The sequence below is a fragment of the Benincasa hispida genome, chromosome 8 (genome assembly GCF_009727055.1).
Source record: "Benincasa hispida cultivar B227 chromosome 8, ASM972705v1, whole genome shotgun sequence".
Lineage (NCBI taxonomy): Eukaryota > Viridiplantae > Streptophyta > Magnoliopsida > Cucurbitales > Cucurbitaceae > Benincasa > Benincasa hispida.
In genome coordinates, this window is record NC_052356.1 from 2,370,367 (window position 1) to 2,396,328 (window position 25,962).

A 25,962-nucleotide genomic window follows, 5' to 3' on the forward strand; every position below is an offset into this window, starting at 1 on the left:
CACGGTGTAGCTATGACTCTTAAGTGCCATGTTGGATGGTACCAGCACGCAGCAGAAGCGACAAAGATCGATAAGTACTCTAATTGATTAATTTTGGCAGAAATGAAAGCATGCTCAAATAGAATTTAATGGGTTTCGAGACATACCTTTGAAGAACCTTTAAAATCTCGATTTTCAGCTGCAAATTCCTCCAAATCTTTGTGCAGACCACCACAAGATCTTCTCTACTATTCTCTTGGTGCTCTAAATAGAGTTGTGGGACTCAAAATATGCTGGAATCAAAGGGAACTTGGAGAATGCTCACAACAACAACACAAAGGAAGAACACCTTATTCACACAAATTTTCAACTAAAATTCTATCGGTTGCCATCCCTCAAACTTACTCCAATATCTTCAATATATTGCAGACTATCATGCAAAAAGATTTGCTGCATAGGATGCAACTTCTGCTTGGAGTAATTGATGCTTGAAGATGGTGTGTTGTTAGTGAGTTACTTGAAATGGAGTTGGAAAATCCCATTTTCCATTTTGTGTATTTTCTATTTCCAAAATCTAATTTGATTTTAAAATCACTTTTGATTTCTAAATTTATTAATTTTATAAATTAATTTCATAAATTAGTTTTCTAATAAAATTAATAAATAATTATTTAAAAATTTAAATAATTCTAATTAATTTAATATCCAATATTAAATTAATTTTACACAAATCCATCTTCATATATTTATATTTAAATAGATATTCTCCAATTTCGTTTGATTCTAATTTGAACGTTTCAAATTAACTTATCACGCTACTCTAGAGCTAATCCATTTTCAATCTAGTAGGGGGACCTCGTGGACCTGCAGATCATGGGCTCCAACGATCCGAGATTAATCGGCTAAACTTATTAGATCGAGCTAACCCTCATTCGTTAACTAATAGGTCACTCCACTAAAGCTCATAGTTGAACTTCACTCACTATAGATATATTATATTCACTCAATATAACCATGATTAATAAGTCAACCCTTCACAGGTTGTTCCTAATAACGGCTGGGTCGAATCTCTATTTGTCCCTCGAAATTACCTCTTGTTCCTTAAGTCCCACAGATAACCTAGTGAACAATTGTTTTGTGATCCAATCAACAAAATCGAGTCCCTCTCGGGCCAATGAGAGGATGGGACCCCTTGTTCAAGACCCAGAATCAACATTTAAGGGAACAACCTCTCTACTATCCCTAAAAGCGGGTAGAAATGAATTTCATCTTACACCCTATGTCCCCAGCTATCTATCTGGTTTTACTTCTGAAATGAGAGGTTACTGAGCCTGCGTTGTTGAGCCAAACCTCACGCAAGAAAATCTAAGGATAATTCCAAATAAACAGGAGTTCATAGTTAGCTCAGGATTATGGTCAAATTACCTAGGTCATCACTTTGAAATAGTCAATCTTAAACAGTAAACGTTATAAAATAAGAGTGATTGATTTCGTGGTCCGATCTTGTACAAACCCTTTTGCATAAGGACACCCCCACTTCTCATGTCCCAACATGAACGAATTAGGATCACTTCGTTTGTAGCACTTTACAACTCTTTGTAACAACTACAGAGCAAGCTGCATCCAATAGTGTTAGCAGAATAAGGCACCTAACCTTATTCATATACTATAGATCATTTTGACTATTTACTCGAACCTGATCCACATTTATGTCTCCACATAAAGTTTAAGTACTCATCCAATAGTCAAGGGATTTTCAAGTTTGTTGGATTTCTAATAAGCAAAACATCTATTCAATAACATTCAAAATAAATTCCATCGTTTCCATGCCACGAGTTTTAGGACATAAACTCCAGATGCCATGCTCGACGCATTTTCCCAAGGCCTCCTTTTTCATGCAAAACACCCAATGCCATTGTGCTCCGAATGTGAACGCATGCCTTTTTCTAACAACGCCATGGCACCGTGCCGAATTTTATAAATAACCCATTAGCTGCCTAGGGTTAAAATGTTCTCTTCTGTTTTTTTTTTTTTTTTTTTTTAATCATTGACGTATCCAAACTCTACCTTGTTGATCTCCATGTTGATCATGGGCTAAGATACTCATTCTAGCTTAGGCATAAAGTACATTTTCCCCGATATTGTAACTTGTGAGATTTTGACCATTAACTTATAATTCCATGATCTATCTTTGGATTCTTTTTATGTGTTTGAATGTTTACAATTATATTTCTGCTTTGAGATTGTATGATCATTAGCTAGGTATCGAATTTCAATACATGACATATAATTGTGATTCGATCTTAAGTAGCAAAAAGGTTAGATTAGCTTATGAACTATTGCTTCTAATAGTGAATAATGTTCTAATCAACCTAAAAAGAATCATGATGAATATTTATTTAGGCAATTCCTAGTTGATATTCACCTTAGCATTATCCCAATTCATGGTGTGGTTAGTCTAAATTAATTAAAGTGTAAACAATTTAATTAAGAAACTCTTCGGTTCCCTGAGTTCAACCCGTGCTACCACTACTACACTTTTTGGTAGAAATGGTTAATTATTTTTTCCGAAATTATGTAACAAATTTATTCGATCAAATTGGCACCAACTTTGGGGAGTCAAGTAATCTCTTTTGGAGGGTTTACAGTTCTTTTATCGTCCTTTGGCTTTTATTTCTGTGTATGACCTGATCCTGCTGGATCAAAGCTTTTTGTACTTTGTAGAGCTAGGTAGGGAGGAAAAGCCACTTAAAAGTTAAGCTAGAGAGCAAAGGGTTAGAGAAGAACAAATCCATGTATAAGGTACAAAAGAATTGAAGCATTCAGAAGAAGAGCATTCTGAATAAGAATAAGAAGAAAAGCAAGAAATGATGGCAATTATTGAACGTAGATTGAGGGACCTCGCGGCCCTGACCTGACCCAACAACACCTTTGTATTACCTACCCTGAGACACATGTACTTTTGAGTTTAAAATTGGTCTTATTCACTTACTACCTGCTTTTTCTAGACGTGCAACTGAGGATTCATACAAGCATCTGAAGAAATTTTATATTGTGTGTGAGGGCATGCATCCCCATGGTGTTACTGAGGAGAAGCTTAACTTGTGAGTCTTCCCATTCGCTCTCATGGATGATGTGAAGGATTGGCTATATTATCTGGCACTAAGGAGCATCACCTTCTATACAGACATGAAAATAAATTTTTGGAGAAATTGTTTCTAGCATCTTTTGCCACCACAATAAAATAAAAAAAAAAGGAAATATATAGTATCTTGCAGGGCCAAAGGGAGTCTTTGTATGATTATTGAGAGAGATTCAAGCACCTCTGTGCTGGTTTTCCCCATCATCAGATTTTTTACCATATTCTTATCCCTTATTTTTACGAGAGCTTACTACATCATTATAAGAGCAACACCAATGCAGTTGCAGGGTGTGCATTAGTCAATAAGACTCCTTCTGAGGCAAAGGTATTGATTTCTACCATGGTTCAGAACAACAATAGTTTGGGACGCAAATTTCCCTCACATAGTCATTTGCACTAAAGTAAGTGAACTTAAAGTTGAACTTGTTGAACTGTCTACTCTTATGAAATAGTTTTTCTCTACAAAGACACAACAACCCTATGAGCCTATTGCTGAGGTGAGCTACACTAGTAATCAGCAAAGTGGAACAAATGCATAACAACAACCATTGTGGCAATCAGGGTAACAACCAGGTAAGAGCAGCTCCAGAATACCTCTTGAGGACATGGCGATAAGCCTAGTACAAGATTGTATCAACAGTAGTGGAAGCACAAGGATCATCTAAGCATTCAAATTCACAAATTTTGGCAAAATATAAAGCATGCTTTTGCAGGAAAAATGAGTTTCAAGACATACCTTTTGTAGAACTTCTTCAAAGCTCCTTCACCAGCTGCTATCTTCTTCAGATTTTGTTGTAGACCACCTCATAATCTTCCCCACTATTCTCTTGGTGCTCTAGATTGAGTTGTGGGACTCAAAACAAGCTTGAATCAAGGGTAGAAGGAGAAATGCTCACTGCAGCAACCTTGTTGAAGAACCTTTCTTCAAACTAAATTTTCTCTAAAATTCTCTATGGATTGCATGCCCGATTTTCACTCCAATCTTTTCATTATATTGCAGATCAACATGCAAAGAAAAAAATTGCATGAGTTGCAACTCATGCTTGGAGAAGACAAAGGCAAGAAGATGCAATATATGTGAGCTACTTTAAAAGATGGATAATAGAAAATCCTCTTTTTCCATTTAAGTATTTTTTCTATTTTTCCTTTTTCAATTTTATCATAAAATAAAAAATTTGATTTAAAAAATCTCTTTGATTTTAAAAATGAAAAATTAATTAATTTCATAAATTAATTATTAAATAAAACTTAATTAGTTTAATATCAAATATTAAATTAATTTTAACGCATATCCATCTTTATATATTTAAATCATATTTAAATATATAAATTCTCCTATCCCATTTAATTCTAAAATTAAACATATAATTATATCTCATATAATTACTAATTCCCTTAATTCTAATTTGGATATTTCAAATTAACTTATCACACTATTCTAGAGCTAATCCATTACGAGCTAGTTGGGGGACCTTGTGGACCTACAGATCATCGGCTCCAACGATCTGAGATTAATTGACTAAATTCATTAGACCAAATTAATCTCCATTCATTAACTAATGGGTCATTCAACTAAAGCCCATAGTTGCACTCCCCTCACTGTAGATATATTATGTCCACATGATTTAACCATAATCAACAAGTCAACCCTTCACAGGTTGTTCGTAATAACAGTTGGGTCAAATATCTATTGTACCCCTGAGATTATGTCTTATTCCTCAAGTCCCTACTGATCCTCTAATGAACAATTAGTTTGTGATCCAATCATCAAACCAAACTCTCTCAGCTCAGTGAGAGGGTGGGATCCCTTGTTTAAGACTTAGATTCAATACTTAGAGAGAACAATCTTTCTCTTATCCCTAAACCGGGTAGGTGTGAACTTCGTCTTGCACCCTATGTCCCCAGCTATCTATCCAGTCTTACCCCTGAAATGGGAGTCTTATTGAGCCGGCGCTGTTAAGCCAACCCTCAACTATGCAAATCTAAGGGCAATCCCGAATAAACAGGAGTTCATAGTTAGCTCAGGATTAAGATCCAGTTACCTATGTCATCTAGGTGAAACAATCAGTCTTAAACAGTAAGGAGCGTTATAAAGTAAGAGTGACTTATTTCTTAATCATGATCTTATGCAAACTCATTCCATCGTATGTAGCACTTTACAACTCTTTGTAACAACTACAGAGTAGGTCGCATCCAATGGTGTTACCAGAATAAGGTACCCAACCTCATTCATGTACCATAGATCATTTTGACTATTTACTCAAATCTGATCCACTCTTATGTCTCTACATAAAGTTCAAGTACTCATACAATAGTCATGGGTCTTAGTTTATTGGATTTACAATTTATGAGATCAATAACAAATATATTGATAATAGAAAATGTTTATTATTTTACAAACTGTTAGTTTTTAAGACATATAACCCAACATTTAGTAGAGTCCACTATGTAGAATAAGCAGAACCAGAAGCAGTTCCAGCAGACTACAAACTGGCCAATGCGATCATCAGACTATACACTCATTATGGGAATCTTCCCTCCCAACTAGTGTCTAATGTTCGTAATGTTAGTGCCATCTCTACTGTCAGCTGCATTGAGAGCTTCTTGACCCCTGTTGCTGAGCCTAATTGAATTTCAAGAAGAATATGTAGAGGAAAAAGTTAATAGCTCAACCAGAAGGCATGGGTAAAATTTAATCCACCTCTTAATTTAAATCCTAATATTCCTCGTGCCCCTTTCCCTTACATATTGACTGTTGCTCATGGAGGATCACTTAAGAAGAAGGTGAAATCTATCTAGTCTTCTGAGAACAAGAGCCCCATCAGAAAGCACAATTGGCAACATCATTTTGAGCACATTTCCAAAATAAAAGACAAATTTAATAAAACACTATCATTAAGTGTTGATGACATTTTTCCAAGTAACTTATTTATCAAACCTTTTCACTTACATCGGTAACTAAACTCTGGAGAGAAAATGACATAACTTTGAAATATGTAAAATGTATTATTTGAATATATGCATTCTTTTATCCATTCTAATTTAGCATAGAAATTAATAAGAACCCAATAATTTTAATATGAATCGTATTCATATTTATCTAAAATTTCTATTGCTATGATACTCTAGTGATTTACAATAAAAGCCACTGTAGGGCAATCAATTACTTCTTCAGTAAATTGAGACATTCTCAACAAAATATTATACCAGAATAACTCTTATTTCTATAATATTTAGTACCATTATTTTTGTCAGAATTTCATTAACCACCTCAACGAATTCTTGTAAGTGTAACCCATAATTTTAGAATTCATAATTTTTTCCCAACAAGTATGTCATAGGAAAGAACAATATTGAAAACAAAAATTATCATCCTATCTTTTCCAATAGTTAACCCTGATATCGACCTATGCAAACACCTTTCATAGGGGGACGCATCAAAGGTACCTCGATACCAAGCATGAATCTCACGTTGTTAACCAATGATGGAGATTGCGAGATATGTTAATATAGATCCCTCTCTAACTTACTATAAATACTTTTTCATTCACCTTGATATTGACCCACGTAAACACCATCCATAGGCGGTCGCCCCTATGGGCACCACGAGGCAAAACGTGAATCTCATAGTGTGAACTATCACAGAGAGTGTGAGAGAAAAATGACATATCATTTGTATTTTTTTCTTCCACTAAGTATTTTAAAATTGGGGGTTCATTACTTAGGTAAATTAGGCTAAGCCATTTATCTAAGTATGTGTCACTTTGCCCAACATAACACTTATGTTGGATAATTTAACAAAATGTTATTAACATTTATTAAACATTTTAATAAATTTAATCACATCATTGCATGCTTTATAAAATTTTGAATAATTCACCTTCTAGGTCGATTCCCAGGTAGAGGTGTTCCCTCATGGTTAGCTTAAATAACCTAGCCTAAACAAAACGTTCCTTAGTCAAAACTCCCTTATAGCCAATATTTTATAAATTTTAATCTTTTATTTTCTTATTTTAATCCTATTAAAAGAAAATAAAATACTTATTTTAAATCTAATCTTAGTAGAAATAAAATTTGAAGATTATGAACAAGTTCTAAACCATTTAAAAAAAAAATTAATTAACCTTATCCTAATCGCATTAGGCTAGCATCCAATTGTATCATATACATTTCACAAAATTATTACTGATTATATTAATTATAAACTAATTAATAGACCATATTCCATGCATATTAAAATTCATTAACATATATAAAATAACTCTTATATTAATGTTAATGAAAAAACCATGCTTTTAACCATACATAAAAACATATAATATAACCTTTATATTTTAATCATGCATACTATATAGTATAACCTAAATTTTAAGAATTAACCTAAACTTTAAATATAATATTTTATTTAAATATGATGCATGATCATGCCTTTTATTAATTAATATATCTCTTATATTAATATTAATGGAAAAAAAATGTTATCAAATAATATAACATTTATATTAAAATGATGCATAGCATGCTTAATTAACATGCAATCATATAATATAACATTTATATTAAGATATGATGCATGAATATGTTTAACTTAAGGTGAGATTTTAAACTATATGACATACTATCTATAACATATAATTAATATGATTAAACATACATCTCATGTATATTAAAACTATATTATAGCAATAACAGAACAAATATTAGCATCCTAATAATAACATTAAATTAAATTAGTTTAACAAGAAATAAACTACCTTGTACTCCTTGAAGAAAACTTCTACCTTCGTGCTTGGAGAAAACTGCCAAGTTCACCTTTCCATGATGATAAATGATGACGGACGACAGTTAGAAACTTTTAACGACGCATAAAAGATGACGTGCCAGTATTCTACACAATAACCTCTCGGGTCTACACTTTGAATTCCGTTTTCCACCTTAGGGCTTTTTCACACTAAACACTTTGCCACGAAGGACCCGAACTTATAGACTCAACTTATAGAATAAATACCCAAAACTCTGGATTATTACATTGATCAAATCAAAGTAAACATTTTTAAATCTAAGTATTAGTAAAACTGATAAAATACTCATAGTCTCCCCTGGCTCACACATTCATAGAACCACAGAGGTCAGAATTCACTAACTCTAGAGGCTCTTTGGCTCGATAACCTTTTCCAGTAAAAGGTCTTTTAGTGATCTTACACTCAAGGCAAGATTCGCACATCGGTAAAGAATTTTCCTCTAACTTACTTAGAAGGTCATTCTTCACCAACCTCTCAATCCTATTGAGATTGATGTTCCCTAATCGAATGTGCAAAGTTGGGTATTTTCTTTTGGAGAAACACGTTGACGTTTAGTTTGAGTTACGACGGTTTTAAACATCCTTATGTTATGGAGGAATCTTAATGCTAACGGTCTTAGCACATACAAGTTATTTTCCAGATTTGATGTACAAATTTCTACTCCTTCTTTATGAATAAACACTTTATTCACATTAAATTGAAGAGTATATTTACATTGTAACAAGCACTTTATGGAAATTAAGTTCCTTTTCAACTCAGGAACTATAAATACATCTTTTAAAATAATAAATCTATTCTATAAAGTCAACTGGATTCCTCCCACTGCCACAGTTGAGACGACGTGCCCGATGCCTACTCGCATCGTCATCTCACCAGCCTCCAACTACTGCTAGGATCTAGTGGTGCTTGAATCAATAATTCAGGCAGAATTTCTCCACTAAAAAAGTTTCTAATACAAGTAAATCATATTTAGCTTTATTCGCCATGGCCTTAGCCTTGGCCGCCGTCCTTTCCTTCAGCCAGCAAGGATAATTCTGTTGGGTTTTATGTCCTAAAAACTCGCAGTTTGTATAATAATAAATATTTTCTATTATCAATATACTTTTTATTGATCTCATAAATTGTATGAAAGTCTAAATCAAATAAACTAAGACCCATGATTATTATGTGAGTACTTGAACTTTATATGGAGACATAAGAGTGGATCAGGTTCAAGTAAATAGTCAAAATGATCTATGGTACATGAATGAGATTGGGTACCTTATTCTGGTAACACCATTTGATGCGGCATACTCTGTAGTTGTTACAAAGAGTTGTAAAGTGCTACATATGATGTGATCCTAATTCGTACATGTTATGACATGAGGAGTGGGGACGTCCTAAGCAATGAGTTTGCATAAGATCAGGACCAAGAAATAAGTCACACTTACTTTATAACGTTATTTAATGTTTAAGACTGACTATTTCACCTAGATGACCTAGGTAACTCGATTTTAATCCTGAGCTAACTATGAACTCCTGTTTATTCGAGATTGCCCTTAGATTTTCATAGTTGAGGGTTGGCTCAACAGCACCGGTTCAACAAGACTCCCATTTCAGGGGTAAGACCAGATAGATANGGTAAGACCAGATAGATAGTTGGGGACATAAGGTGCAAGAGGAAGTTCACACCTACCCGATTTAGGGATATGAGAAAGGTTGTTCTCTCAAGTACTAAATCCAGGTCTTGAACAAGGGACCCCACCCTCTCACTGGGCTGAGAGATTTTGGTTTCAAGCAAAGGTAGGGACCGGGGATTGTTTCAGGCAAAGCAGTGGGAGATATGAAGTTATTTGTAGGATATAAATACATTTATTTGAAAAATGTATATTATATTTCTTCTATGAAAAGGAATCTAATTCTGTCTCTTATTTGCTAGAACAAAATTATAAAGTTTATTTAAAAAATGGTGATGTGTTCATCAAAATGGGAAATAAACAGATTTGTTATGCAAAATTAGAAAATAATTTGTACATGTTAAAACCAATTAAGGTCAAATCTGTTTGGAACATAGAGATGTTTAAAACTACTGAGACTCATAAGAAAAGGAAGATTTCTCCAAATTCCTATTTTTGGCACTTGAGACTGGGTCACATAAATCTCAACAGGATTGAGAGATTGGTTAAGAAGATCTTTTAAACAAGTTGGAAGACTGTTTATTACTACCATGTGAGTCTTGTCTTGAGGGTAAAATGACAAAAAGATCTTTTCCTGGAAAAGGTCTTAAAGCCAAAGAAACCCTAGAGCTGATTCACTTAGACCTTTGTGGGCCTCTAAATGTTAGAGCAAGTGGAGGGTATGAATATTTCATCAGCTTTATTGATGATTATTCCAGGTATGGGCATGTTTACCTAATGCACCAAAAGTCGGAAAATTTTGAAAAGTTCAAAGAGTATATGGCTGAGGTTGAAAACCAATTAGGTAAAAGATTAAACGCTTCGATCGGATCAAGGTGGTGAGTATATGGACATAGTATTCCAGAACTATTTGATAGAACATGGAATTTAGTCTCAACTCACAGCCCCTGGCACACCTCAGCAGAACGGTGTGGCAGAGAGGAGAAACAGAATCTTATTAGACATAGTTCGTTCCATGATGAGTTGCGCTCAGTTACCAAATTTTTTTTGGGACACGCAGTTGAGACTCTGGTGTATATTTTGAATATGGTTCCCTCGAAAATTATTTCTGAAATACCTTACTTTATGATTTGGGGTTGTCTAGCACATGTGTTGGTACAAAATCCTAAAAAGTTGGAACACCGTTCAAAAGTGTGCTTATTTGTAGGCTACCCAAAGGAAACAAGAGGTGGCCTCTTTTATGATCCTCAGGAAGATAAAGTATTTGTATCGACAAATGCAACCTTCCTAGAGGAAGATTATATAAGGAACCATCAACCTCGTAGTAAGCTAGTAATAGAAGAAATGTCCAGAGAAACAAAAAATGCATCAACAAGAGTTGTTGATCGAGAAGGTCCTTCAACAAGAGTTGTTGATAGAGCAGGTCTGTCAATAAAAGTTGTCGATGAAATTGATACTTCACATCCTTCTCAAGAGTTGAGAATGCCTCGTCGTAGTGGGAGGGTTGTGCAATAATCTGACCAGTATAAGGGTTTAACTTAAACTCAAGTCATCATACCAGATGATGGTTTAAAGGATACATTGTATTTTAATCAAGCAATGAACGATGTGGATAAAGACCAATGGATTAAAGCCATGGACCTTGAAATGGAGTCTATGTATTTCAATTCTGTCTGGGATCTTGTAGATCAATCAAAAGGGGTAAAACCCCTCGGTTTCAAATAGATCTACAAGAAAAAATGAGACCAAGCTGGTAAGGTACAGACCTACAAAGATAGACTTGTGACAAAAGGGTTTACCCAAAGAGAGGAGTTAGATTTTGAAGAAACCTTCTCTCCAGTTGCCATGATAAAGTCTATTAAAATACTCTTATCCATAGCCACATTTTATGATTATGAAATATGGAAAATGGATGTCAAGACAACTTTTCTGAATGACTATCTTGAAGAGAGTATCTATATGTCTCAACGAGAAAGGTTTATACAGTAGGGTCAAGATTAAACGGTTTGCAAGCTTAATCGATCCATTTATGGATTAAGACAAGCTTATAGATCCTGGAATATGAAATTTGATGATGCGGTCAAATATTTTGAATAAAATATTGACGAACCCTGTATCTACTAGAAAATCGTCAAGAAAATTGTCGCTTTTCTGGTGTTTTATGTTGATGATATTCTACTCATTGGGAATGAGATAGAATATCTAGCTGATGTTAAGAGATGGTTGGCTTCACAATTCTAAATGATAGATTTGGGAGAAGCACAGTATGTTCTTGGAATCAAATTGTTCGGAATCCCAAGAATAGAACATTGGCATTATCTCAAGCATCTTATATAGACAAGATGTTGTCTAGGTATAAAATGCAAAATTTCAAGAAAGGATCTTTACCTTTCAGGCATGGAATTCTCCTGTCTAAGGAACAGAGTCCTAAGACACCTCAAGAAGTTGAGAAGATGAATCGAATTCCATATGCATCTGCAGTTGGGAGTTTGATGTATGCAATGTTGTGTACTCATCCTGATATATGCTATGCCGTAGGAATTGTCAGCAGATTTCAGTCCAATCCTGGTCATGACAATTGGACTACTATTAAAAACATTCTTAAGTATCTTCAGAGAACGAGAAATTATATGCTCATGTATGGTCCTAAGGATCTGATCCTTACTGGATACACTGATTCAGACTTTCAGACCGATATTGATTCGAGAAAATCAACTTCGGGGTCAGTATTCATTCTTAGTGGAGAAGCAGTTGTGTGGAGAAGCATTAAGAAGAGTTGTATTGCGGATTCCACAATAGAAGCTGAGTATGTAGCTGCAAGCGAAGCAGCAAAAGAAGCAATATGGCTCATAAAGTTCTTGACAGATCTTGAAGTAGTTCGTAATATGCACCTACCTGTCACTTTCTATTGTGACAATAGTGGAGCAGTTGGAAATTCAAAGGAACCACGAAGCCATAAAAGGGGAAAGCATATCGAACGGAAGTACCATCTCATCAGGAAGATTATACACAGAGGAGACGTCATTGTCACCCAGATTGCTTCCCAAGACAACTTAGTTGATCCATTTACGAAGGTCTTCTCGGCTAAAGTGTTCAAAGGTCATCTAGTAGGACTAGGTCTACGAGTTTTGTATCACTAGGGCAAGTGGGAGAATTTATGGGTATTGTAATGCCCTAATTTATTGTATCTGTACTTTTTATTCTCTCCATGTAAACTCAACATTATATATATTTGTATATATTGATCTACTAGACTTTTAGTCCAAATGGGATTGTTGTTGAGTTTTATGTCCTAAAAACTCGCAGTTTGTAGAATAATAAACATTTTATATTATCAATATACTTGTTATTGATCTCATAAATTGTATGAAAATCTAAATTCAATAAACTAATACCCATGACTATTGTATGAGTACTTGAAATTTATGTGGAGACACAAGAGTGGATCAGGTTCGAGTAAATAGTCAAAATGATCTATGGTACATGAATGAGGTTGGGTACCTTATTCTGGTAACACCATTGGATGTGGCCTACTCTGTAGTTGTTACAAAGAATTGTAAAGTGCTACATACGATGTGATCCTAATTCATACATGTTATGACATGAGGAGTGGGGGCGTCCTATGCAATGAGTTTGCATAAGATCAGGACCATGAAATAAGTCATTTTTACTTTATAACATTGTTTCCTGTTTAAGACTGGCCATTTCACCTAGATGATCTAGGCAACTCGATCTTAATCCTGAGCTAACTATGAACACCTATTTATTGGGGATTGCCCTTAGATTTTCATAGTTGAGGGTTGGCTCAACAACACCAGCTCAATAAGACTCTTCTTTTAAAGGTAAGACCGGATAGATAGCTGGGGACATAAGATGCAAGAGGGAGTTCAAACCTACCTGATTTAGGGATAGGGGAAAAGTTGTTCTCTCAAGTTCTGAATCCAAGTCTTGAACAAGGGACCCCACCTTCTCACTCGGCTGAGAGAGTTGGGTTTAGTGATTGGATCATAAACTAGTTGTTCATTAGAGGATCAGTAGGGACTTGAGGAATAAGACGTAATCTTGGGGGTAAAACAGATATTTGACCCAGTCGTTATTACGAACAACTTGTGAAGGGTCTTGCTGATTATGGTTAAATCCTATGGACATAATATATCTACAGTGAGGGGAGTGCAACTATGGGCTTTAGTGGAGTGACCCATTAGTTAACGAATGGGGATAAATTTGGTCTAATGAGTTTAGCCATCTAATCTCGGATTATTGGAGCCCATGATCTGTAAGTCCACGAGGTCCCCCTAATAGCTCATAACGGACTAGCTCTAGAATAGCGTGATAAGTTAATTTGAAACGTTCAAATTAAAATTAATGGAATTAGTAATTATATATTTAATTTTAGAATTAAACAAAATAGGAGAATTTATATATTTAAATATGATTTAAATATATAAAGATGGATATGTGTTAAAATTAATTGAACATTTGATATTCAATTAATTAAGTTCTATTTAATAATTATTTTATGAAATTAATTAAAATTTTAATTTTAAAATCAAAATAGATTTAATAATATCGAATTTTGATTTTTTGAGATAAAATTGAAAAAGGAAAAGAAAACAAAACACTTAAATGGAAAATGAGGATTTTCCATTACCCATCTTTTGAAGTAGCTCACACAAGAAGCAATATTTTTTCCTTGTCTTCTCCAAGCATGAGCTGCAACTCATGCAATTCTTTTCTTTGCATGTTGATCTGCAATATAATGAAAAGATTGAAGTGACGGGCATGCAATCTATAGAGATTTTGAGAGAAAAATTGGTTTGAAGAAAGAGTTCTTCAGTTGATTTTCTAGAGTGAGCATTTCTCCTTCTACCCTTGATTCAAGCTTGTTTTGAGTCCCACAACTCAATCTAGAGCACCAAAAGAATAGTGGGGAAGATCTTGAGGTGGTCTACAACAAGATTTGGAGAAGATAGTAGTTGGTGAAGGAGCTTTGAAGAAGTTTTACAAGAGGTATGTCTTGAAACTCATTTTTCCCTGCAAAAGCATGCTTTAAGTTTCCCAAAATTAGTGAATTTGAGTACTTAGATGATCCTTATGCTTCTGCTACTATTGATACAATCTTATAAATTCCTCTTTCAGTGTCTGTTTTGGTTATAGTGGAAATACTTTTCCTTGTCAACCGGTGCCGGGACGCCTATTCCGCTTGGTGATAGGTGGCAGGTTAGCAGGTGCCTTCCCTTGTCCCTTACCACCTTTCTTCTTCTTCAACTCTACAGTGTTAGAAGTAGAAGGTGCAGACTTCATCCCTGAGGTCGAACCTCGATGGAACATCTTTGAAAATGAAGCAACATTTGCCTCACCTCCTTTCTTCTCCTTACTTTTCAGTAAGGATTGATATGTCTGTAACTCGTTGAGGAGAGTTGTAAGGGTATAGTCCACTTTGTTAAGAATCATATTGCTAACAAAGTGGAGAAAGCTTTTCAGCAATGAATGCAGGATTATGCTAACCTTACTGACCTCATCGATCCTAGACCCATTCATCTCCACAACATTAAAGTGGACCATCATATTAAGCACGTGTTCACGAATAGATGTGTCTTCCTCCATTTTGGAGTTGAAGATGTATTTAAAAGCCTCATACTTAAGATGTCCAGACGGTTGTCTGAACATCTCCCATAGGGACTCCATGATCTCACATGCTGAGACCATGGGCTCATGCTTCTTGGCCAACATGTCACTAATACTGGCCAAGATATAGGCTCGGGCCTTCTCTCGCCCATGTCCATCGCTCGTATGCCTCCCGAACATTTCGAGTGACGTTAGGGGCTGGAATAAGGAGGATTCTCCTCGTAAGGCAAACATGAGATCCTCGATGATTAGTATTGTCGTGATCATATGTTTCCAACTAGCATAATTGTCACCAGTTAACTTATCGGTGCTTAGCAATGCAATTGTGGCTGTAGCCATTTTAAAATCGTTGCTGAAAAACGAACAAACTTTTATAAGTCTTTTGCTAAATCATATTTTAACACCAATTAATTTTAGGAAAATAGTTACAAAGTACCCTAAGTTTTAAAGACTTCTATTTTGCAATGATGTCTCAGCGAGGCAGGACAAATGTCACCGGTGGGGTGATCAGATGCCCCTTCACAGGGATGAGACACTTTCACCATTAGGCAGAACCAACTCTTGGAACTGAAGCTAACAGTCACCTTTCTGAACGTCTTGACATGCATCTTTCAGAAGTGTAATCCCTCGTTTTCGGCCCCAGAGTCTCATGCTAATGCGCCCACATAGGGAAGAAGTAGATTAAGACAAGAGACTAAGTAATCTTATCCTATACAGAGAGATTAAATAAAGAAACGCACAAAAATGCCATCCTATAAGGGAACACTCCCAGGGTGCATCGAGGCGATGCACAAAAACTTTATTCAACCTAACGAGAGAGACCATGGGATATGTTTTGCACGTCCCACTCCCACTTGTTATGAACATTCTCTGCATCTACCTTGATATTGACTTACCCAAACACCATCCTTTACAGGGACACTCCCAGGGTGCCACAAAGTCGAGGATAGAACTCACGATGTGGATAATAAAGGGAGAAACGCGAGAGGTTTAAATGAAACATCAAATGCCCCAAGTACCTTCCACTGAATGTTCTACTTAGGTTCATTAACCTAGACAATCCGACTACTGATTTAGTCTAAGTCTTTTTAATCCGCTCAAAAATAACTTTTGCTTTTGAAATAAAACAAGTTCGAGCAGTCCATTAAACTCTTTAATGGACTACCTTAATCTTGCATGCATGCATCAATCTATCTAATTCACCTTTCCAGGTAGGTTCCCAGGTAGGGGTGTTCCGTTTCTGTCACCTTAAATACCCCAGCCTAGACAGAACCTGCCTTAGACAAAAAGGCCCCTTATAGATAGAGTTTGATAAGCGCCTGCGATGCTTGTTGGATGTAAAGCTAGAGGTCCTTCTAGGATCCTTGAAAACACTCACAAAGAAAGCTACTTAGATCAAACTTAGAATCTATGATGGTCACTCTTAGATCCTAAGATAACTCACTCCAGAATTAGCTTGATCAAAACTAATCCAATGAATTGATTTAAATATCAAATCTAAAGCAAGATTTGAAAGAAAAAGACAACACCAAAGGGTTGAATGAGCACAAGCTTTTTACTATCAATAATCTGAGTTTTGAAGAACATTACAAGCCATTTTATAGGCCAAATGGTCATGGATAGACCAAGAAACTCAGAAGTCATTCAAATACAATTAATTGCAAATTGTAGAAAATAACACCTAGAAACTTGAAACTTAATTGCATACTAAATTATAAGTCGAAATGCAAAACTAAGAATGTAGAAAGTCTTAAAATTGCCTTAAATATCTCCTCTAGAAGGCAGCAAAGTAGATATGCACGTTTGACAACATTTGACATCATATTTCCACATGCAGTGCACACTTGACAGCATTTTCTTCACAAAATATGCACACTTTTTTTTATCACCATATCATCTTCCAAACTATAGGACTTTTCCCATGCCATCTTCATGTCATTCTCTTCTTGAATCATCGAACTAACATTATATAAAACTTTGGTCTCAAAATTATTTGTCGATTCTTGTGAATTTGCTAGTTTTTGAAGATGTAGTGTGAATGCCTCTTGAATCTTCTTTGCCTTGCTTCTTGTAATTGGTCCTTTAGGTACATGCAATGGTTCAATGGTTGAATTCACATCAGATTTGCTACACTTTAACCTTTTATTACTCAATTTAATCCTATTAAACTGATTAAAAGATTAAAACCTAAGGTTTCTAATCTTATTAGAACCGTGATCTTAGGTCTATCTCCACCAAGTTTTAAAACATTTTTAAAACCATGATTTAAACCTAAATTGGCATGCATGTCTTTCTTATAGATTTTAGTTCTAATTTCCTTATAACCGATTATAAAAGAAACAACTAAAACAATACATTGCTACACGACTAGGTATTTATAATGCTTATAAATTTAACCTATGTGTCATGCTTCATGCAATGTTCGTTCATTACTATACATAACTTTTACATACAAGTAACGACCAAGCACACATGCTCCATACACCCTTATACTATAACAATTATAATATAAAGATAATGCATGTACATGCTTTATGCATGCATAAATATAACTCTTATATTATATGATGCATTAGCATGCTCTTAGATAATTTAAATCATGCTTCTCTAAATCATAACACTTATAATAAAGAGATGATGTATGATCAATGCATAACCTAAGGTGGGATTTTTTTTATATGGCATACCATATGACATATAAATTAAACATACATCCTATGTATATTCACAATGATTAATGAACTGGGATGAACCATCTCTAAACCGGAAAAGTAAAACTCTATCTATTACATTTTTTCATCGAGAAAAATGATTCACAGCAAACCAGGTCTTGAACCGGCTGAGCGAAGCTCCCCATCGTTTAGTAAAGGCGGCAAGGTATACAATCCTTTAGCGCACAAGACAAAACACGAGAGTGTTAAACGATCATTTAGACGACAATATAGCTACGAAGCCCGATCTTCTAGACGATCACTTAACAAGCGCTAAGTAAACGATTTACTCCGCGATCGTGTAGTCAGTAACTAAGCGATGAAGCTTGCTAAGCTACATGATCGTCTAGTGCACGCACGTAAACCAGCTCCCGAGTATCCGATACTCAACGATCGTCTACCCTATCGTTTACACGACCCGACCAATGCTGGGTCGTCTCCATCCTCAAAGAACAACAACTCTTGCTTGAAGCTTCAACACGAATGACTCACAGACTCAAACTCTTTGAAATTACAGACTCGATAGCAGTTAATATGCCCAAAAATGCAGGGGCTCTTACAATTAACTTCAGAAAGTAAAAGAATTTAAACAATCCAAAGACTTCATCCCATAATTCTATTAATCCAACATCCACAAACTATTTAACGCTTGAACAGAGAGTAGACATGCTTTACCCACCAAGAAAGTAAATACAATTCTTTTGCATCAATGAATTTGGAATATCAAAACCTGGCTCTGATACCAATTGAAGGAACTCTTATACAAGAGTACCTCTGAGTGGAAACGGATCGTTCCAAAAACATTGTGACAAAATTACCACATCTACAATCTAACAGAACAAATATGCATTATACAACAAAATTACCGACATGCTTAGAACAATAAATTACAAAGAGAAGAGATACATACTAGTTGAAGAACACTTCTCCACAGAAAATCTCGTTCTCTCCAAGTGACTACTCCTCTCGCTCTCGCTGGAATGTCCAAGTAATTGTTCACCAAATCTCTGGTCATTTACCCACAAACGGCCTCCACACGAACATAAGAACAATGGGGATGACACCACCGCTTAGAACCTCGGTATTCTCGGTGTGAGAATCCAAAGTGTTGGCTCTGTTGGAATTTGGTAGAGGGAAGGAAGAAAGAAAATCATATACAACGACCAAGCAAGTGGGAGAAGGCAGGGTCTATCCTATAGACAATGTTTGATCATTTAGGAGAAGTACACGATCGCGTAGTAAATAGATTGCAATCGTATAGACGATCGTTTAGTAAATGCTCTAGCGCTAGACGATTGTTTAGTAAAACTTAGGCGATCGTTTAGAAAGATGCACGTGTGTATCCGATCTTGTAGCAACGATGAGCTATCGTATAATTTCTCTGTTTCCTATGTGATGGGCAGTATACACTATGCATGAACGAATTATATGATATTTTACAAAATGAAAACGATTTTTATTTTATTTTTCAATTACAAAAACCGAATGAAACCTCTCACTAACACACGATTACGGAGAAAATGGCGCACAATTATCTCATAATTGTCCAATATTAAATAATAAATATAACCATATTTTATTCATTAACCTATGGTTTAATATCACATATATACCACAGTGTTTTCTCCTCCACTGGATATAAATCATATTTATATCATTTTTCCTCCAAATAATGTATCACATACATAAAGTCAATCATATCATATATAATTAACCAGTTCAATCATATCCTATATAATCGAACTCCCTCTTATAAATTTGAACATTTCAAATTGACTCAAAAACCGATTCTCAACTTGAATCTATTGAGCTGCTAAGAGGACCTTATGGACCTATGATTCGAAGCTCCAACAGTACGTGAATAGCTGACTAAACTCTTTAGCGACGAGATCCACCATCTATTAACTGTCAGAAATTCTACTAAAGACCGACAACTGAACTCTTCTTACCGCATATATATTTTTGTGTCCATCAAATATAACCAATCAACATTATGATAACCCTTCACAGATGCTCGTAAGTACAGCTGGTCCAATTTACCATATTATCTCTATAGTTACATCTAACTTCTTAAGTACCATTGATCCCTCTAATGAATAATACAACATAGTCCTACTATGTGTGGACACCTCTCGGGCCATGAAAAGGTGTGTGGCGCCACATCATTCAAGTCTTGGGATCAACTCTTAACGTAGCAATCTATCTATTTACCCCTGCTTCGAGGAACGACTGAATTCCATCTTGTGTAGCTGAGTTCCCAACTTCCAAATCAGACAAATCTCCAAAGTTGTAGGCTTGAGTCGGCGATCTGGCCACTCGCACCCATGAAAATCAAAGGACCACCCTCAAAGTCAGGAACTCCCAACTCACTCAGGATTAAGGTCATGTTACCTATGGTCATCCTAGTGAAGAAGTCTCTGTCATGAACAATATTATATAATGAGACGTTAACACTTCATGGTCAGGTCTTATACAAACTCTTTGTATAGGATACTTCTGCTCACATGTCCCTACATGAATAATCAGGATCAAACCATCTGTAGTAAGTCACAACACTTGTAACTATTCTACAAAGCGGTCCACATCCGTAGCGTTATCAGGATAAAGTTTCCCTCCTATATCCATATACTACAGACCATTTTAGTTATCACTTAGGACATGATCTACTTGTATGTCTCCACATACATGCTTAAGTTACATAATGACAATCAGGAATTTTAGTTTATTGGTTTGTGGTAAAGCAAATATAACATCCAGTGTTCAAAGACAATAAGTGAAGAAAATATCATATATTATACATCACAAGCATTTATTCAAAACTGTGTTTACAAATTACAGGACAAGAGAGTTTATGGCATCATCCCCAATATTTCAATTATTCTTTGATCTGCATAAATGAGAGTAGTTCAACAGTACTGCTCAATAAGCCTCCCATTTTGGGGATAAGACCAGATAGATAGTTGGGAACATAGTCCTGCAAGATTAAATTCACTCCTATCTAATTAGGATTAGCAGATAGATTATTTCCCCTTAAGTACTGATTTCTGGTTTTGAACAAAGGTGTCCTGTCCTCTCATGACCGAGAGGAATCAGGTTTATTAATTGGACTATAAACCAATTGTTCAATAGAGGATCAGTAGAGACTTAAGGAGTAAGATGTATTTACAGGGGTAAAACGGTAATTTTGGCCTAGCTGTAAATACGAACGACCTGTGAAGGTTCAACTTACTGATTATTATTAAATCAAGTGAACCGAAATATATCTACAGTGAGAAGAGTGCAACCATCAAGCATAGTGGTGTGTCTCGGTGGATAATGACTATTGATTAATTTGAAGTAAAGAGTTTAATTAATCGATTAATTTTGAGTAAAGAGTTTAACCGATTAATCTCAAATCGTTGGAGCTTATGATCTGTAGGTCCATAAGGTTCCCCTACTAGCTCATAAAAGATTAAACCTTGGATTAGAATATTAAGCAAATTTGAAACGTTTCAATTCGAAATTAGTGTTCGGAATTTGAAATGTTCAAATTTCAATTTAGGATTTGGATAATTATATTTAATATAATTAAAATTTTGTTGAAAATTAAACGTAATCGGAGAGTTCAAAATATTTAAATAATGATTTACATATTGATTACATGAATAAGGATTCATGTGTGAATTAAGTGTTTTATTAATTTAATTAATTAATTATGTTTAATTAATTAAATTATTTAAATAAATCATTTTTAATTTAACTTATAAATTTCAATTATATAAATTTAATTTTTATTTAAATTTGATTTTAATAAAAAAGTAAATTATATAAGATTTTGGAACTTAAAAATGATTTTTAATTTGAAAGTGGGTTTACTCCAAATTTCAAATTGCTTAGTGTATTTTTCCACATTTTAACACCTTGCCCACTATCTAAGTGCTAATTGAAGTGTCAATTAGCTGGATTAGGAAGTGCTTGCATGAATTAACTTGATAAATACTTCAGTTTTTAGAGAATTAAAGTTCATGCAACCTGAAATTTACAAAATTTCGGCAAAATATGTTGTCTCAAGCTCTCCAAAAATCCACCTCAATCCCCCTCAATTCAGAGTTCCACCACTCTATTCAAAGGCTGAGGATAGTAGAGAAGATACTCTTGGTGGCCTACTAAAGAAATTGAAGGTCAATTTCTTGGATTTAGCAAGGAGCAAGTGGAAATCTTCAAAGGTATATATGTTGAAACCCTCTTTGTGAATAACTTATGTTTTAGCATGCTTTTGACTCAAATAAGTGTAATTGGGGTGCTTAACGATTCTGTTAGCTTCTTTTTAATGCATCTTTATTCTATCACAAAATAACTCTTATGTAGTGGGGAGTTAATTTTATTTCATTTATATTAGATTAGTTAATATAATATAATTAAATAAAATTTAATTAATTAACTATTAAATAATTAATTTAAATATATATATTTAATTATGTAATTTAATAATATTAAAATTATTTTTCTCATGACCTATAGTTTAAATATGAATTTCATTCATATTATTTTTAATCTATAGTTTTATATGAATCTCATTCTTATAATTAATATTTGAATCTTTTAAATTATAATATATCCATATACATTATATTAAGTGCATCTCATACAATTATATTCATTTATTTAATTTGAACAATTCAAATTAATCCAAAATTGAATTATTCTTATTTTATTGTTAGTGAGCTAGCAATTGGGTCTAATGGACTCATAAATTAGAAGCTCCAATGATAGGAGATTGATTAATTAAACTCTTTAATTAAATTAATCAACATTCATTCACTGTGAGTCATTCCACTAAAAATCCAAACCTGCACTCTTTGCACTATAGATATATTTCTATGTCCACAGATATAACCATTACCAGTAGGTCAACTATTCACGAATTGCTTGTAATTACAAGTGAGTCAGATTACTGTTTTACCTCTGTAATTACCTCTTACTCCTTAATTATCACTGATCACTCTAATGAACAATTAGTTTATACTCCAACTATAAACTAAATACCTCTTAGGCCAATGAGAGGGTGAGGCCTCATTGTTGAAGACCCATAATCAACCTTTAAGGGAGCAATTCATCTACTTACCTTAAAGATGGGAAGGGGTGAATTTCTGTTTGTGTAGCCATGTTTCCAGCACCCTACTACGACAAATCTCCAAAATGGTAGGCTTATTCTGTTGACGAAACTAACCACTCTCACCCATACAAATCATGGCCTCATAGATAGGAGTTCATAACTCACTCAAGATTGAGGTCAAGTTACTAATGGTCATCCTATGAAATGTTAATTTTTCAATTAGTGACGTTATACAGAGAGATCAATCATTTTGCGGTCCAGTCTTATACAAACTATTTGTATATAAAGGATACCTCCACTCGCGTATCTCCACATAAGGAATTTGGATCACATCGTTTGTAGCACTTATAATTTGTAACATTTACAAAGTGGATCGTATCCATAGTGTCACCAAGATAAGACACCCAACCTTATCTATATACTACAGACCATTTAGATTATTGCTTAAACATGATCCATCTGTATGTCTACTACATACATGTTCAAGTTACATAAAATAACCTTGGATCTTAGTTTATTGGATTGAGTTAATGCAATCTAAATGTCAAATAAAATAACTCCTTATTTTATTAAATAAAGAATATGTATATAAAATTACAAACTACGATAACCATGAGATTTAAGACATCAATCCCAACACGTGGGTTCTTTCACCATGTTTTGTTCTCATTTATATGCTTTCTAGGAAAATTTCTACAAAGTCAACCAGCATATGATTGCTCCAAGCAAAACACGCTTAACTATGAATAAAGTTCCTATGATTGAGCCACGGAAAAGGAAGATGCAGATTATTGGTATAGGTACTGACTTTAAATTCTTTACAGTCTTTCTTAACCATACTTTCATGTCCTCAGGATCTCTCTCATTCAGATGTGATCTCTGTTCATTCATATACCCCTTCTACACTCGGTTGTTATAAATAAGGAAAGTAGATAATAAAATAAAAAACTTGTAGGTGAAAAAATGCTCATAAACTTAATTTTCAAAAGTACAAAAACTAAATAGTTATCGAAGGTGATTAATATGGTTATGAAGCATACCTTACTTAATCTTCCAAAATTGGAGAAAGATGTTAGTGATCTCATCCTCCACTTCTTAATATTTTAGGGATTTTGCTCACCTCATGATTGACTGCCACACCTAAAGCCTCAAAACTTCCCAATTTTAGAACGCATCAACCTATTATTTTTGCGCTCTCTCTAAAGTACTTTAGATTTTGAATCATTACCCATACAAGATATGCATGACGTCCTCCTTTATTTTCTTCTTATTGTTCTTTCTTTCCTCTTCAATTTCATTTATATAGTTAATTCTACTTCAATTAGGATTTTGTTTTTTTTATTGCTATTATTGTAATTTGATTGGTTAGTTTTAGTCATCACATGCGTATAAAACTGAGAGATGAATATTAGAGAGAATGAGATGTAAAAGTTATATATAGAGGGAACTTTTAATGAAGTAGAAATTTTTAGAGAGAAATTTAGTGAGATATTTGGGGAACATTTTTTTCTTAGTAGACACATGATAGAGAAAAATATTTATTGGATGGACATGTTAAAGAGAACAAAAGCGAGTTTTTTTTTTTTTTTTCATTTCCTTATATTTTTATAACATGTTTTAGAAATAGAAATGGTTATCTAAAAACTCAAATCTTCAGAAAAAAAACACAGGACGAAAATGAATGATTACAAAAATAACAAAAGAAAAAAAACATGGTATCTAGGCCCCACTTGCTAACCATTTAGGTTAGTTTGATAACCATTTTATTTTTTTGTTTTTTTTAAAAAAAATATATCTATGGATGCTATTTTTACTTCCGAATTTCTTATTTTGTTATCTACTTTTCACTAGTGGTTTAAAAAATAAAGTAATTTTGAGAACTAAAAAACGTAGCCTTCAAAAAGTAGTTTTTGTTTTAGGAATTTAGCTAAGAAATCCATCATTGTAGTTAAGAAAAATGCAAATCATTGTAAAACATGTAGATGAAATAAGTTTAATTTTAAAAAACAAAAACAAAAAATCAAATAGTTACCAAACAAAGACCTTAGTTTTTTGTGTTGGTTTTTGAAAATTAAGCATATTTCCTTCCAATTTCTTACGATGATTTACATTTTCTTAAATGTAATGATTGAATTCTTAACCAAATTTTACAAACAAAAACAAAATTGTAAAGCTACTTTTTTTAGTTTTAAAGAATTAGCTTAGTTGTTTAAACCATTAGTAAAAAGTAAACAACAAAGAAAGAAATTTGGAGGTGAAAGTATTATCTATAAGCTTAATTTTCAAAAACAAAAAACAAAAAATCAGATATATATTTTTCACCTCTTTTACTCAACCATCAAGTAAAATCATCAAATGAACCTACTTCAATATAGTAGAACCTAAAATTATAGAAGATTGAACAACGTAGTCCAAAGTTTGGAGTAGACAAATATCTCTCACAACATTTTTTTTTTTGCCCACCACCTTATTTTTCATTGTGATTTCTTCATTTGGCGAGCTACTTTAAATGTGGAAAGAAAGAATTAATTCTCATATGTAGAATTAATTCTCATATGTTTTTTTCGCGTATTTTCATTGCATTGTGCAATAGCATTGTTTCAACTAGCATGTTATATTTTCTTTTTTCTTCTCAACAAGGCTGATGGATGAAAGGTTACCGCGATCTTAAATCACTCAAATAACATTTATAATTTCTGATCTAGAATTTCAATTAATATGTAGTCTTAGTAGTGAAACTGGATCGAACCACGGAAAGCCGAAGATAGAACCTCTCTAAACAAAATATGCCTTAGGAGAGTAGTAAAAAGGGGAGAGTTTTGGTTTTGGTTGACATGAAAACTAAATGCAGAAAAGTAAGATAGATTGAGAGAAAGAGAAAATGATACACGAGATTACTTTCAATTATTAAGAGACCATTGGGCTATCTATAGATTAATTCATTGATTTATCATGCAAATCAAGTTCATGGGTTATATATCTAATTATC